Below are 14109 nucleotides of genomic sequence, written 5' to 3'. Positions count from 1 at the left end.
GTTAGAGTTGTAGAAACTAAAGGTAACATCTTAACATATATCCCTGAGTTGTTTTCAGAAACCCAGACCCCTACCAAATGGATCCCCTGGCATGCAGACCTCAGATAAGGGAGAACTGAGGACTGAATTCTGACCTCTGTTCTTTATTCTGGCTTTTTTTTTTTTTTTTTTTTTTGCCAGGGTCTGGCTCTGTTGCCCAGGTTAGAGTGTAGTGGCGTAATCACAGCTCACCGCAGCCTCGACCTCCTGTCCTGTGATCCTCCCATCTCAGCCTTTCAAGTAGCTGGGACTACAGCCACGTGCCACCATGTCTGGCTAATTGTTTACTTTTTTTTTTTTTTTTTTTTTTTGTAGAGATGGGGTCTGGGGTCTCGCTTTTTTGCCCAGGCTGATCTTGAGCTTCTGGCATCAAGTGATCCTTTCACCTTGGCCTCCCAAACTGCTAGGATTACAGCTGTGATCCACCATGCCTGGCCTCCATTCTTTGTTCTAAACTTTTTCCTGAAGGACCTGGAGGAAGTCACACCCACGGGCCAGACCCCACACTCTTTTCTGCCGAACTCAAGTCTTTTGACAAAGCTTCCCTTCTTTGCAAATAAAATTTTTGAATCCACCTCGGACCTCGTAAGCCCCCAACTCCAAGCTATCTCACCTTTTTAGGCCAAACCGGTATATAACCTCCATGTATCAATTTAAAATTTTGCTTGTAACTTCGCTTTCCTGAAGTTTACCCTTGCCTTTAGAAACCCCTGCTTGTAAGCCATTGGGAAGATCAGGTCTTAGGCGTGAGCTGCTCAATTCTCCTTGCTTGGTGTCTCGTAAATCAATCCCCTTCCTTCTTCCACTAGAAAACCTTGATGTGAACGTTTGGCCTTACTGCGCTGGGCAAGCCGACTCCAGTTTTGTTTGGTAATATCATCGAAACCAAGCTATGATATTTGTAGATACCTTAGATCTTTATGGTGATGCTGTAACCTCGTAGTTTTGTTTTGTCTTATTTTGTTTTGTTCTAGTTCCACTTTTAAAAAGATCTCATGGAGGTTTCTGCCCCAAGGCTGGCATTTCCACACAGCCAGTCTTTCTAAGCCAGTCTCTCCATACCAGTCTTTCTAAGAAGCAGCCCTATGGCCAGTAACAGTTACATTTTTGTTGAGCAAAGGCATTATTAAAATCATCATCTACATCTCTCAGTAAAACCATAGTTAGTCAGGGAGATCTTTTCAACTCAGAAGTCATACAGAGAGGTAGACTCCTTTGCTTCTGGCCTTTTTTCTTTTTTTTTTTTTGGTCTGTTGGAACTTTGGAATGTGTTATCTTTTTAGGGACTTCAATGCGATTAAAAAAAAGAATCCGGGACATCATTTTTCACCATAAAAGCTGGGACTTTTCATCAGTAGGTGGTGAAGAGTTCCCAGGTGTACTCCAAGAAGTTTTGGAACAATAAGGCACACCAAAAAGAAGCAGGCTGCCTCATTTGGCGTGACTGCAGGGATGGGGCAGGCCGCAGGGAGGAGAGGAAGTGGCTCCTTCCAGCAAATGCTGAGCCAAGGCGCCCTGTGCTGCTCACACTTGATCTGCAGCGGCAGGAGGCTTCCATCCTGGGAAATCGCCTCAAGGCTGCTCTTGATCTTAATTTTCACCAGATTTCCCTCAGCTCCACTCCACTCCTTTGCCGGTTCAACAAAGACCAACAAACCTGTTGATGGCTGAGGTGAAAACTAAGAGGAGGTGGAGATGTGGCTGATTCTCTTTCTCTTTCTCTTCCTCTTCCTCCCCGGGTCAAACTCTGAATCCATGCTTTCCTTTTTTTTTTTTTTTTTTTTTTTTTGAGACAGAGTCTCACTCTGTCACCCAGGCTGGAGTGCAGTGGTGTGATCTCAGCTCAGTGCAACCTCCATCTCCTAGGCTTAAGCAATCCTAACACCTCAGCCTCCCAAGTAGGTGGGAACACAGGTGCCTGCCTGGCTGATTTTTTTGTATTTTTGGTAAAGATGGGGTTTTGCCATGTTGCCCAGGCTGGTCTCAATCTCCTGAGCTCAAGTGATCTGCCCACCTCAGCCTCCCAAAGTGCTGGGATTACAGGTGTGAGCCACCACACCCAGCCTATAATTTAAGACCAATTGTTTAAAATTAGTTAAAATTACAAAATTGAGTTGCTGAGTCAGATGCAATGCATATATATATATATATATATATATATATATATATATATATATATATTTTTTTTTTTTTTTTTTCCCCCAACAACATGGTTTCACTGTCACCCAGGCTGCAGTGCAGGTAGCCCACTGCAACTTCTGCCTTCCAGGCTCAAGTGATCTTTCTGCCTCAGCTTCCCAAGTAGCTGGGATTACAGACACCCACCACCAGGCCTGGCTAATTTTTGTATTGTTAGTAAAAACAGGGTTTCACCACGTTGGCCAGGCTGGTCTTGAACTCCTGACCTCAAGTGATCCACCTGCCTTGGCCTCCCAAAGTACTGGGATTACAGGCATCAGCCATCATGTCCAGCTCCTGTTTACTTCTGCATAAGAGCTGGTGACGCCTTTGCTTCCCTCCACTTCCTCCTCTTGTTTCTTCCCCTGCCTCTCTTCTCTCTCTTCTTTCTTTCTCTGCACTGGCCCACCTTCTCCTTCACCTGTTCTCCATCCCAAAGTTGCAAGGTGGTAGTCAGGGTTAGGTCCTGTCCAATGAAAGCAAAGCTGGGTGCAAGGGACAAAGTACAAAGCTTTTTATGCATTATTACTTCTCCCTTAAATTCCTCTTTTCTTCTCTCCTAAGCACACAGAAGCAGTCTCTAGAACATCTCTTCCTGAGCAAAGTCACAGCTTTTTGTTATTGTTGTTACTTGCCCTCTTCCTGTTCCTGCTTTAAAAAAGAAAGTAGCTGTATCCACTTATGTGAACATGGTACTTTCTTGTGGCTGTTCTTCTGAAGACTCATTCTCCGGGTTCTTTTTGATTTCCAGTCTCTCCATCCTAGAATCCATTTCCTTCATTCCAATAGCCCTTGTTAGAGATCCAGGCTACCCCCACTCATTCCCAAACATGGACTTCCAGACATCTTTCCAGCACTCCCTTTGTCCCACTCCATTATGGTATCCAGTGGCTTGACATGATGCTTCTGTTCTTCATGTAATCTAGAGCAGAGAGGCTGGGAAAAACTGAAGTCTCTTTAAACACAAGACAGTGCACAGTCTCCAGAGGCCACAGTCTCTTTGCCAGTCACAAAGAACCCCTAATTGCTTTGTAAAATATAGTCCATCCCTCTTCACAGATTCACAGATTACAGAGTTATTCATCCAAATAATTTCCACATACTATATAAAGGGTTTCACGGACAGTAGCCTTGATTCAGATCAACCTGTATCTCTGCAACCCTCACTACAGACCACTTTTTCACAGTGGAGTTGCTATTTGGCTATGGCTTAAAGGATGACCCAGAATTCCTCAAGCATAGAGAGAGGGAAGGGCACTAAGAATACAAGTGTCGTTGGAACAGAGGATACAAGGATGTGTGTATGGCAGGAAGGGATTAAAGTTGAGGCTAGATTATTCAGAATACTATTCTAGCTGAGTTTGGACTTCTTTTTTTTTTTTTTTTTTTTTTTTTTTTTTTTTTTTTTTTCTTTGAGACGGAGTCTCACTCTGTCGCCCGGGCTGGAGTACAGTGGCCGGATCTTAGCTCACTGCAAGCTCCGCCTCCCGGGTTTACGTCATTCTCCTGCCTCAGCCTCCCGAGCAGCTGGGACTACAGGCGCCCTCCACCTCGCCCGGCTAGTTTTTTGTATTTTTTTAGTAGAGACGGGGTTTCACCATGTTAGCCAGGATGGTCTCGATCTCCTGGCCTCATGATCCGCCCGTCTCGGCCTCCCAAAGTGCTGGGATTACAGGCTTGAGCCACCGCGCCGGGCTGAGTTTGGACTTCATACTGTGCAGGTCAGCATTTCACAGAAGACTAGCCCATGAAGATGCTAATCAACGCTCCAAGATCAAGGAACTCACTTGTTTAATAAGTTGGGGAATTTGAATGCTGAATCCCCTTTTCAAACAGTCACAGTTGATTTTAGAAAATTGAAGCCTCTGAGAAGTCCTGCAATGAAAAGGAAACCTGCTTAATTTCATATAAAGGTTAATCCAACTTTTTTTTTTTTGCAAGGAAATGATTTCCCCCCTTTCCCAGCCCCCCTACTCCCCATAACAACTATTAACATCTCCAGGAACAATTTTCCTTGGAGTCTGGAATTGCTGCTGTCTGCTATGGGAAGCTGTGGTGAGGTTTTAATTTTGTTTCCATTTTTTATTAGGGAAAACACATCATCTTGTTTTCCACTTTGGAAATGGTATATGGAGGGAGGGGAGATGAGAGTTAAGAAAAATAATTGCAGTTGTTCACATAAGAAACATTATTCCTAAAGTGATCTTTCTAAAGAGTAAGGCTGACTAGGTCCTTACTTAGAACTCTACTGACATTCCGTCTGCCCACAGGCCCACAGACTAAGTTTCAAACTCCTGAATGAGATTGACAAAACCTTCCGTGATCTGGTTCCTGCTTGATTCTCCAGTTCCAGCTCCTACCACTTTCCCCTCCTTTAGAACACATTCTTGAAGAAACAAACACATCCCCGACAAACCAGAATGGCTGAGGTACTCCCTCCAGCTGCTCCTGTCTGAGCTCTTCTCATTGGCTGGAATGCAGTTCTTCTCTTTGCCCACTTGGCAAATACCTATTTATCTTTCAACAGAGATCAGCCTCTCTAGGAACTTTCCAGAGCCATCCCTGACCTGTGTGGTCTGTGCAGCCCACCAAGCCCCCACCCCTGTGTAGAGGGAGTCACTCCTTTTGTATTACCAGTGCCCCTGTGGTGTAGTTTCCACCTGGGGTTCTAAAATGCAAACTCCAGCATGATACTATTTGTGTGTTGTTCATAATGTAGACTTACAGTCTCGCACAGTGCCTGGCCCATAGTAGGTGGTCAGTGTCAGTAGGTTGAGCAGAATGCAATGATGGGAAAATGCAGAAAAGGGGAAAGCTTCAAGAGAAATGGAATAGGTGGAATCAATAGGTCTTGGTGATTGATTGGGTATGGAGGTTTAGGGAGCCAAAGGACACCCTGAGTGGGCTAAAGACCTCAGGAGGAAGAGTTTTGGTAGAAGGGAAAGGTGAATGTCATTTTAAACTTGCTTCTTTTTAAAAAATTTTTATGTTTTGTTAAGGTAATACTTACATACAGTTAAATGGATAGATCTTAACTACACAGTTTGACAAATGAAACATGCTGAATTGAAGATGGCCACATTTGGGTGAAGGTATTGTGAAGATGGCCAGCAGTGTGTATCAAAGCACAGAGTCTAGTGCTACAGACTGAGCTCTGGGGTCCTTGTGGGAAGTGACACTGGGTGCAGATGAGGCAACCCCCTGCGGTGAGAAGCTCCAAATATCCCAGTACCCCGAGGTGGCTCCAGATACTGGGATATTTGGATCTCTCTCACTAATCACTAGGATGTTTTCATCTTCCTTTGGCTGTTTTCTGCTTTTGTTTTGGCTGGGCTGGGCTTCCCTCTTGTTGTTTGGGCTGTTAAAGGATTAGAAACTATGCTGGAGAGTGCAAGGGACACGGAATGGGATGGCCACAGTTAATTGGGAACATGTGTAGAGGACCCACACTTTGATCTGCATGACCACGCTTATGAAAGCAGTTTCTTCATCCACTCACAGGGAGTCAGTCCATCACTTCCTGAGTGAGTGACAAAGTTCCTTTCCCTGGTGACTGGGGCCACCACACACAACAGATGAGGAAAGAATTCTAAGATAAACAAAAATGACTCATAGCATAATATGAAAACTGAAACATGCATTAACCAAGCTATCTCTGCATCCTGAAGCAGCAGAGTCTTTTGCTAAAGAACTCATTAGGCAAATAAGTGTTCTCAGTTGGAGGTTAGCAATCATTTGGCTCAAAGTATACTGCATTTAATTAAAATGTACAGGAAAAATTCTCTTGGCCAGAGGAGTTATGGTGATGTGAAGGAAGATCTCTGTCTGAAGTCTAGACATCTTTGGTTCTTTGTCCAATTCTCTCTGCTATGTGACCTAGGGCAAGTCATCTGGCCTCTCTGAGCCTCAGATCCTTCTTTGGTAACCTGCAGAAGATGTCGATGTCAGCCGGACGTGGTGGCTCACGTCTGTAATCCCAGCACTTTGGGAGGCCGAAGCAGGCAGATCATGAGGTCAGGAGATCAAGACCATCCTAGCTAACACAGTGAAACCCCGTCTCTACTAAAAATACAAAAAATTAGCCGGACGTGGTGGCGGGCGCCTGTGGTCCCAGCTACTGGGGAGGCTGAGGCAGGAGAATGGCGTGAACCTGGGAGGCAGAGCTTGCAGTGAGCCAAAATCGCACCGCTGCACTCCAGCCTGGGCGACAGAGCAAGACTCTGTCTCAAAAAAAAAAAAAAAAAAAAAAAAGAAAGAAAAGATGTCGATGTCAACCCTGAATCCTGTATTTACTCAACTTCTCAACAAATATTCTTGGTTGGGAGTGGTGGCTCATGCTGGTAATCTCAGCACTTTGGGAGGCTGAGGCTGGTGGATTGCTTGAGGCCAGAGGTTTGAGACCAGCCTAGGAAATACGGTGAAACCCCATCTTTACCAAAAAAAAAGAAAAAAAAAGAAAAAGAAAGAGAAGCAGAAGAAGCAGAAGGAGGAGGAGGAGGAGGAGGAGGAGGAGGAGGAGGAAAGAATCAGCCAAGCATAATGGTGCATGCCTGTGGTCCCAGCTACTCAAGAGGTTGAAGTGGGAGGATCACTTAAGCCCAAGAAGTTGAGGCTGCAGTGAGCCATGATGGCACCAATGCATTCCAGCCTGGGCAACAGAGCAATACCCTATCTCAAAAAACAAACAAACAACAACAACAAAAACCCAAATATTCTTCAAGCTTCCACTCTGTTCTGGGCACTGAGCTGGTTAAATATCCCTGCATGAACAATTTCTTGCTCTGGTCCCTGCCCAAACAGCTGTTACTCCCAACTCAAAAGCATGGCTCTGTTCTTTACGCAAACTTGGAAAAGTGGGCTGGGTACCACTCTGGTTCTTTATAGGAATTTTGTTGTGGTTCAGGTGACTGGACATCATAGTGCCAATCTGTTGCCAATAGTGGAAGGAATGCTGGGATTGGAGTTGAATAGACCTGGATTTGGGTCTCAACCCTGCCACTTACTAGTTTGTGACCTGGACTAATTTACTGAGGTTCTTTGAGCCTCACTTTTCTCATCTGTTAAATGGGGATAATAATACCTCCTCCAGTTGTTTTGAGAAATAAGGTGATGTGTATGGAGGTGCTTGGTGTCTTTCTTCCTTGTTATCTGAGCAAGCAGCTGGTACCCCTACATCTTTCTTCACTTCAAACTTACAAGCCATTCACCCAAGCCATGACTCGGTTTATAAATGGTTCCTGGAACTTGGGGGACAAAAGTGACCCCACTTCAGCATTCCCTCAGTGCTTTCCTCTCATTGCATTTCAGAGAGATTTGAAATCAGACCCATTTCCTGGCCACTTTCTACAAACTGGGAAGGGAGTCTCTAGCAACATTTTCCCTCTGGAAATGCACTATGGGTGTACCAGGGAGGTAATTTTAATTATATTTTGTTGAGAATGCTTCCAGAAAAGTATAGAATATAGTCCATGACAACTGAAAGGATCTAGAAATTCCGTCATGAGGGACAAATGCCTTTACAATGAGGACTCTGAGGTTGGAGTTGGGGATTGACTAGTTTCAGGGAAGGCTGGGAGTGAGTGGCAGATTGGCAGATGGGTCTCTTGCTTGATCTACCTTTGGTCTAGTGCTGTTTCTCATAAACCACAAGATCTTTCCAATCCTAAGCTGTTTTAACTACTTGTATCTCAAGTGATCTAAAAACAATTGGCTTAATCCACAGGGCTCTCCTTGCCTTTTTGTGTTGAAGGATATTCCCTAATTTAGACCACTTCTGTGACCTTTCAAGGTAGGGTAAACTCTGGTGGCACTAGGGACAGCAAAAACCACAAAGAGGCCAGGATATGTGGCCACTCAAATGAGAGTTTAGATAGAATAAGCACCATTGGAAAAGGATGGAGAGACTCCAGAGGCCTTGGTGGAAGAGGGACTGCTGCCTCTTCAGTCTAAAGACCTGTGGTGCAGAGAGGGTTCCCACATGGCACTCTGGGCTTTGACATTAATTAGGGTCATGAACAAACAGCCACAATATAGACAGCTCTGGGGACAGGGGAGGCAATTGTTAGTGACACCACATGAGGCCTCCCAGGCACAGCTCTCTCTCCTCCCTATCTTCCTTTTTCCTTCCCTAAACTTACTTTTTTTTTCTTTTTTTTTTTTTTGAGACAAGGTCTCACTTTGTCACACAGGCTGGAGTGCAATGGCGCCATCTCAGCTCATTGTAACTACTTCCGCCTCCTGGGTTCAAGCAATTCTCGTGCCTTGGCCTCCCAAGTAGCTGGGACTACAGGTGTGCACCACCATGCCCAGCTAATTTCTGTATGTTTTAGTAAAGACAGCGTTTCACCATGTTGGCCAGGCTGGTCTCAAACTCCTGATCTCAAGTGATCCACCCACTTCAGCCTCCTGAAATGATGGGCTTATAGGTGTGAGCCAGCACGCCTGGCCCCTAAACATATCTTGAATACCTTTTATATGCCAGGTGCTAGAGCCTTAACCCTGACCCCAAAGAACTGGTGATTTTCCCTCCCTTGTCTCTCTTCAAAAAACTCATCTGTCTTTCATGCTCATCTCTCCACCGTTTGTCCTTCCTTCTGCTTCATCTTTTTTTCTCCTCTCTCATATGTCTTTGTTTTATTTGTAACCCAGAAGTCAGCTGTGGTTTCCTGGCCTTTGAGATCTGGATGATATTGCTTTGAACTTACTCTATGCCCTGTGGAATTCCAAAGTCTTCCCACACTTCTAAAACTCCCATGGGAAGTGGAGGGGGCTTTTATTTTTGTGGTCACTTCTGACTCCAACCTCGGCACTTCCCTTGGATTCGTTTGGTTCACAGGCCATTTTACCCCCGCCACAACTCCCCTTGTCCCCCACCATCCAATCGTCCCTTGCCAGTTGCCCCTGAGATGAGATTCTACTTCTTACTTGATTTCCATAAGAACAAAAATAAACAACACTGTAGTGAGTTGAATAGTGTCCTCCCGAAAATATACGTCCACATGGAATGTGGCCTCATTTGGAAACAGGATCTCTGCACATGTAATTAGTCAAGTTAAGATGAGGTCATGCTGGAATAGGGTTAGCTCTACATCCAATGACTGATGTCCTTACAAAAGGACACACAAAGATACACAGAGAAGAGGGCAGCCATGCAAAGATGGAAGCAGAGTTGGAGTTTTGAGGCTATAAACCAAGGAACTTCAAGGATTTACATGACCAACAGAAGCTAGGAAGAGGCAGGGAAGGATTCTCCCCTAGAGCCTCTGGAAGGAGCATGGCCCTGCTGACTCCTTGATTTTGGACTTCTGGCCTCCAGAACTGTGAGAGAATAAACGTCTGTTGTTTTAAGTCACTCAGTTTGTGGTACATTGTACAGCAGCCCTAGAAATGAATACATTCCATTTGCATTTGGGTGTGTAGGCAAATTTACTGAGGATTTGAGAGTGGAGGGTAGGACAGAAGGGAACCTGCTTTTCAGCTCTCCATCCCTGCTGTTCCACTGGTTCCCACTTTCCTTTCCCCGACTCAACTTGTTTCTTCATCTCCTCTTTCTACAGAGTCCCCAAACTCCAAATTCATCCTACTCTATTATGCAGAACTCCAGCTCCCACACTCAGCTCCCAGCCCACTGTTCAGGTCAGAAACCCTCCAGATCCTCAGCTGCACAAAAATACATTGCAAGGAATAGCAGCCTCCTGTCAGAAGGGAGAGGTGAGTTTAAAAAGCTATCCCTGTCCCTTTCTGGGGAGGACTGGCTCCTTCTCTATTTCCTGTCCTTCAGTCTAGCAGAGGCAATGGGGTGGGCTGAGCCAGGCTTTGCTCTCTCTTACTTCTCAGAATGTTCAGGCTATGGATTGTGAAAGTCGAGAGGGACCTGTTCGTCTGTCAGTTACTCTAGATGGATAAGACTGTCCCCTGTGTCCGGATGCTTCCCTGAACACTTCAAGGAGATACTAAAGGAATACAAGAGGTTGTCCCTCCCTAGAGGAACACTCCAAAGACAACCCTTAGTCTTTCTTCATTAAAAAGCTTTGTTCAGTTTGTTTGGTCTTTTGCATCTTCAAATAGGAATCTCGTATGTTCTACCTCCCCCTCCCCCCCCACTTCCTTCTCCTCCTCCTTCACCTTCTCCTCCTCCTCCACCTCCTCTTTCTCCTCCTCCTCCCCCTCCCCCTCCTCCTCCTCCTCATCTTATGTGTAGAACTTTTAAAAGTTCTGTCACTTATTATTTTATTTTATTTCTTATCCTCGTACATTTCTAAGATCCATGGGTAAGTATTTTTCCTTCCAGTTTCTATAGAAAATAAGGAAAATCAAGCCCAGGGTAAAGTAAGTTGCCCAAGATTATCTGTGTTTGTCACAGAACTTGCCCTAAACTCTAGGCCAGTACCCTTCCTGCAAACCCCATGGCTTTCTTAGAGTGGTCAGAAGCTGTGCCTTTAGCCTGGAAAAACCTATTTAACTTAGATCAGCCATCTGCTGTTAGAGCTAGAGCTGAAGTTTGGTTCCACTTCAAAACCATGCTGTTTTTTAAGAACAGACTTCTAACCTAATTTTAAATTTAAGTTTATAAATCAGTTTTTAAAACTCTGTATTTTGACTCTGGATTCAGAGAAATATTCTTACTAGGTTACACGAATATTTTGAAACTCAGTACTTACTTTTTTTTTTAAATTCAATAAAAGTTTGCACAAACAATGCATCCCACAGGAGAAGCTTATGCCAGATCCCAGATGTTTAACACGTTTGCTTCAGATATTAAGAGTTCATGGCCTCTTGTGCTTGTTAAACCAAAAAATGTAAGCCCATAGAAATGATTTTTAATAACTAGGAGTGCTGCAAGGTCAGGCTGAATTCTGGGCAACCACGGCACTTCAATAACTTTTTTGATCACAGATTGTGTGTGTGTGTGTGTGTGTGTGTGTAGTTAAAAAAAAAAAAATCAAAGCAGAGAATTCAATGAAGGGCAGCATGAACTCTTACTTTTGACTCAATTTCACTTCAATTGATACATGCAGAAATGTTCAAAAAGTTCCTTTTCTAATTCTGACGTCGACTACCTAGTTTGTAATCACTTACCTGGGTCTGCCATGCAATGAACCAACCATCTACTACTGGGTCTTGTTGTTCAGAATGCTGTTATCATAGTGAACATCTACTGGGGACTGACTGTGTCAATTATCATGCTGTGCATATGTTATATCATTTAACCCTCATACCTGGCACCTTCACTCCTACACTCTGAGTCCCAGCCACTTTCCTCTCTCACCTTGATTATAGGCAGAATCAGTTACCTGGTCCCTCTGCCTTCACCTCTGCCCCTGTCCCTTTCACTCTATTCTCAACCCAACAGTTGGAGCGATCTGTACTAAAAAAATCAGTTCACGTCATTCCTCAACTCCAAACTCTCCAATGGCTTCTCAGCCTATTTAGAGTAGCAACAAATGTTTAATAACAGCCATGCCATCTCCTTTACCTCATGTTCCTTTTTGTCTGTTTGTTTGTTTGTTTTTTAGATGGAATCTCGCTCTGTCGCCCAGGCTGGAGTACAGATGCGTGATCTCGGCTCACTGCAAGCTCCTCCTCCTGGGTTCATGCCATTCTCCTGCCTCAGCCTCCCGAGTAGCTGGGACTACAGGTGCCCACCACCACGCCTGGCTAATTTTTTGTATTTTTAGTAGAGACGGGGTTTCACTGTGTTAGCCAGGATGGTCTCAATCTCCTGACCTCGTGATCCACCCACTCAGCCTCCCAAAGTGCTGGGATTACAGGCGTGAGCCACTGGGCCAGGCCAACTCTACCCCATGTTCTTCTGCCCTCTCTTCCTACCCTTCTCTCTCTCTTTCTCTTGCTCCAGTGGCTCTGGCCCTCTCAGTTCCTCAAACATATCATGCAACTTTCTTGATATGGTATGGTTCACTGGTCAAGCAAAGATTAAAGCACACACATTATATTACATCTATTAAGGTAGGAAAGTGGGAGATCATTTGTTTTAAACAACAAGTTAGTGATCTATTGGTGGGGGTAACAAAATTCAAAAATTCATGATAATCTATTCTTTCACAACAATCTTTGCTTTAGGAAATGTGATCAAAGACAGGTTTCCCAATTGAAAAAGTTAAGGCTAGTGAGGCAGAGCATATATATATATATATATATATATATATATATATATATATATATTTTTTTTTTTTTTTTTTTGAGACGGAGTTTCACTCTCATTGCCCAGGCTGGAGTGAAATAGCATGATCTCCGCTCACCACAACCTCCGCCTCCCGAGTTCAAGCGATTCTCCTGCTTCAACCTCCCGAGTAGCCGGGACTACAGGCATGCAACACCATGCCTGGCTGATTTTTTTTTGTATTTTTAGTAGAGACAGGGTTTCTCCAAGTTGGTCAGGCTGGTCTCGAACTCCCAACCTCAGGTGATCTGCCCACCTCGGCCTCCCAAAGTGCTGGGATTACACGCATGAGCCACCACGCCTGGCTGCATTTTTATTCCAATAGAATATGCCTATTGCTGGGAGGCTGTCTGTTTTCACCTACTGTATAATGTTAAGGATTGTGAAATTTACATTATGGGAATCTAGAACCCGTGATTAACTTATTGAACCATTGAATGAGCAATGATACTTGAAAGCTAAGGCTATCTTGAATAGTTAGAAAATGAATCATTTTGGGAAATGTACTTCAGATAATTCAGATAATATTTTTTGAAGCACTAAACCTTTAAATAACTTTATTCATTTTGATGGATGCTAAAAGTAAAGTGTGGACCACTTTTTGTCTTAGTAGCTAGACTCCATGTATAGAGTTTTACTTCATGATGATTCAGGATAAACACTGGTGGCATAATACAGTGTGGAGGTCTGTTTGCCCATATGCTGAATGGCACCAGGCTAGTGTGCTTCTTGGATCTGCATGTCTTCTTTGAATAATTTTACATAGGCATTTGGGAAGAGAAAAAGGAGCTATAAATAAGCAATTTTCAGCCTGAGAATTTTGTGGGAGCCTCAGCCATAGTGATACTTCAAAGGGACAGGTAAGGTTATGTGCTAATTATAAGTGAAAGAGCCTTAGGTGATTTTTAAAACCTACTTCTTCATTCCGATGCTACCGCAACAGCATCAAACAGCTCTAGAGCACTGGCCACTTACAGAACTTGGGACCAGAGACACTATTTAGACCAAACAGAGGGAGAACAACCAAAGAAAGGTTGGAGAGGTACTGTCCACAAATTCCACTCACTTTGCAGTTTGTTTACAGGAAGCTCTGTTCATGACACTGAAATTGTCATTCAGCCCAAGACCAACGTAAGTTGCCAATATTAATATTTATACACACCCTATATTATTGTAAAGTGGTCTTCATTATATAATTCGCATTTAAATAGTCCTTTAGAACAGTGGTCCCCAATCTTTTTGCAGCAGGACTAGTTTCATGGAAGACAATTTTTCCATGGACTAGGGGTGAGGGGATGGTTTGGGGATGATTCAAGCACATTACATTTATTGTGAACTTTATTTCTATTATTACATTATAATATATAATGAAATAATTATATATCTCACCATAATGTAGAATCAGTGGGAGCCCTCAGCTTGTTTTCCTGCAACTAGATGGTCCCACCTGGGGGTAATGAGAGACAGTGATAGATCATCAGACATTAGAACTGTTTTCTTTTTTTTTCAAGATGGAGTCTTGCTCTGTCACCCAGGCTGGAGTGCGGTGGTGCAATCTCGGGTCACTGCAACCTCCACCTTCCAAATTCAAGCAATTCTCCTGCCTCAGACTCTTGAGTCGCTGGGATTATAGACACCCACCACCACACCTGGCTAATTTTTGTATTTTTAGTAGAGAAGGGGTTTCACAATGTTGGCCAGGCTGGTCTTGA

General features: G+C 44.0%; 1 protein-coding gene and 1 long non-coding RNA gene across 11 annotated transcripts in view; one reads left to right on the top strand and one right to left on the bottom strand.

Annotated features, from left to right (window-relative positions):
- TC2N (tandem C2 domains, nuclear) overlaps nucleotides 1–14109 on the top strand; it is an 87983-nt gene that overhangs the window by 3343 nt on the left and 70531 nt on the right. For 3 of the 8 annotated variants that reach the window (XM_077941633.1, XM_077941632.1, XM_077941639.1), the window contains exon 2: nucleotides 9774–9927. The exons of 4 other annotated variants lie outside the window; for them this stretch is intronic. The gene's annotated coding sequence lies outside the window, so the exon portion shown is untranslated. Of the gene's footprint in view, nucleotides 1–7524; nucleotides 7630–9773; nucleotides 9928–14109 lie in introns of all 8 variants that reach the window. One more of the 8 variants, XM_077941635.1, reaches the window with a different exon arrangement.
- Nucleotides 1–14109, bottom strand: part of LOC114679626 (uncharacterized) — a 35479-nt gene that overhangs the window by 6973 nt on the left and 14397 nt on the right. For 2 of the 3 annotated variants that reach the window (XR_013396502.1, XR_013396501.1), the window contains 2 exons: nucleotides 13787–13844; nucleotides 2381–4092 (listed from right to left, as the gene is read on the bottom strand). This is a non-coding gene — a long non-coding RNA (uncharacterized LOC114679626). Of the gene's footprint in view, nucleotides 1–2380; nucleotides 4093–13786; nucleotides 13845–14109 lie in introns of those variants that run through there. The other variant, XR_013396500.1, reaches the window with a different exon arrangement.

The sequence above is a fragment of the Macaca mulatta genome, chromosome 7 (assembly GCF_049350105.2).
Source record: "Macaca mulatta isolate MMU2019108-1 chromosome 7, T2T-MMU8v2.0, whole genome shotgun sequence".
NCBI classification, from domain to species: Eukaryota; Metazoa; Chordata; class Mammalia; order Primates; family Cercopithecidae; genus Macaca; species Macaca mulatta.
Note: the sequence above shows the minus strand (reverse complement) of the source record. Positions and strands in the feature narration are given on the sequence as shown.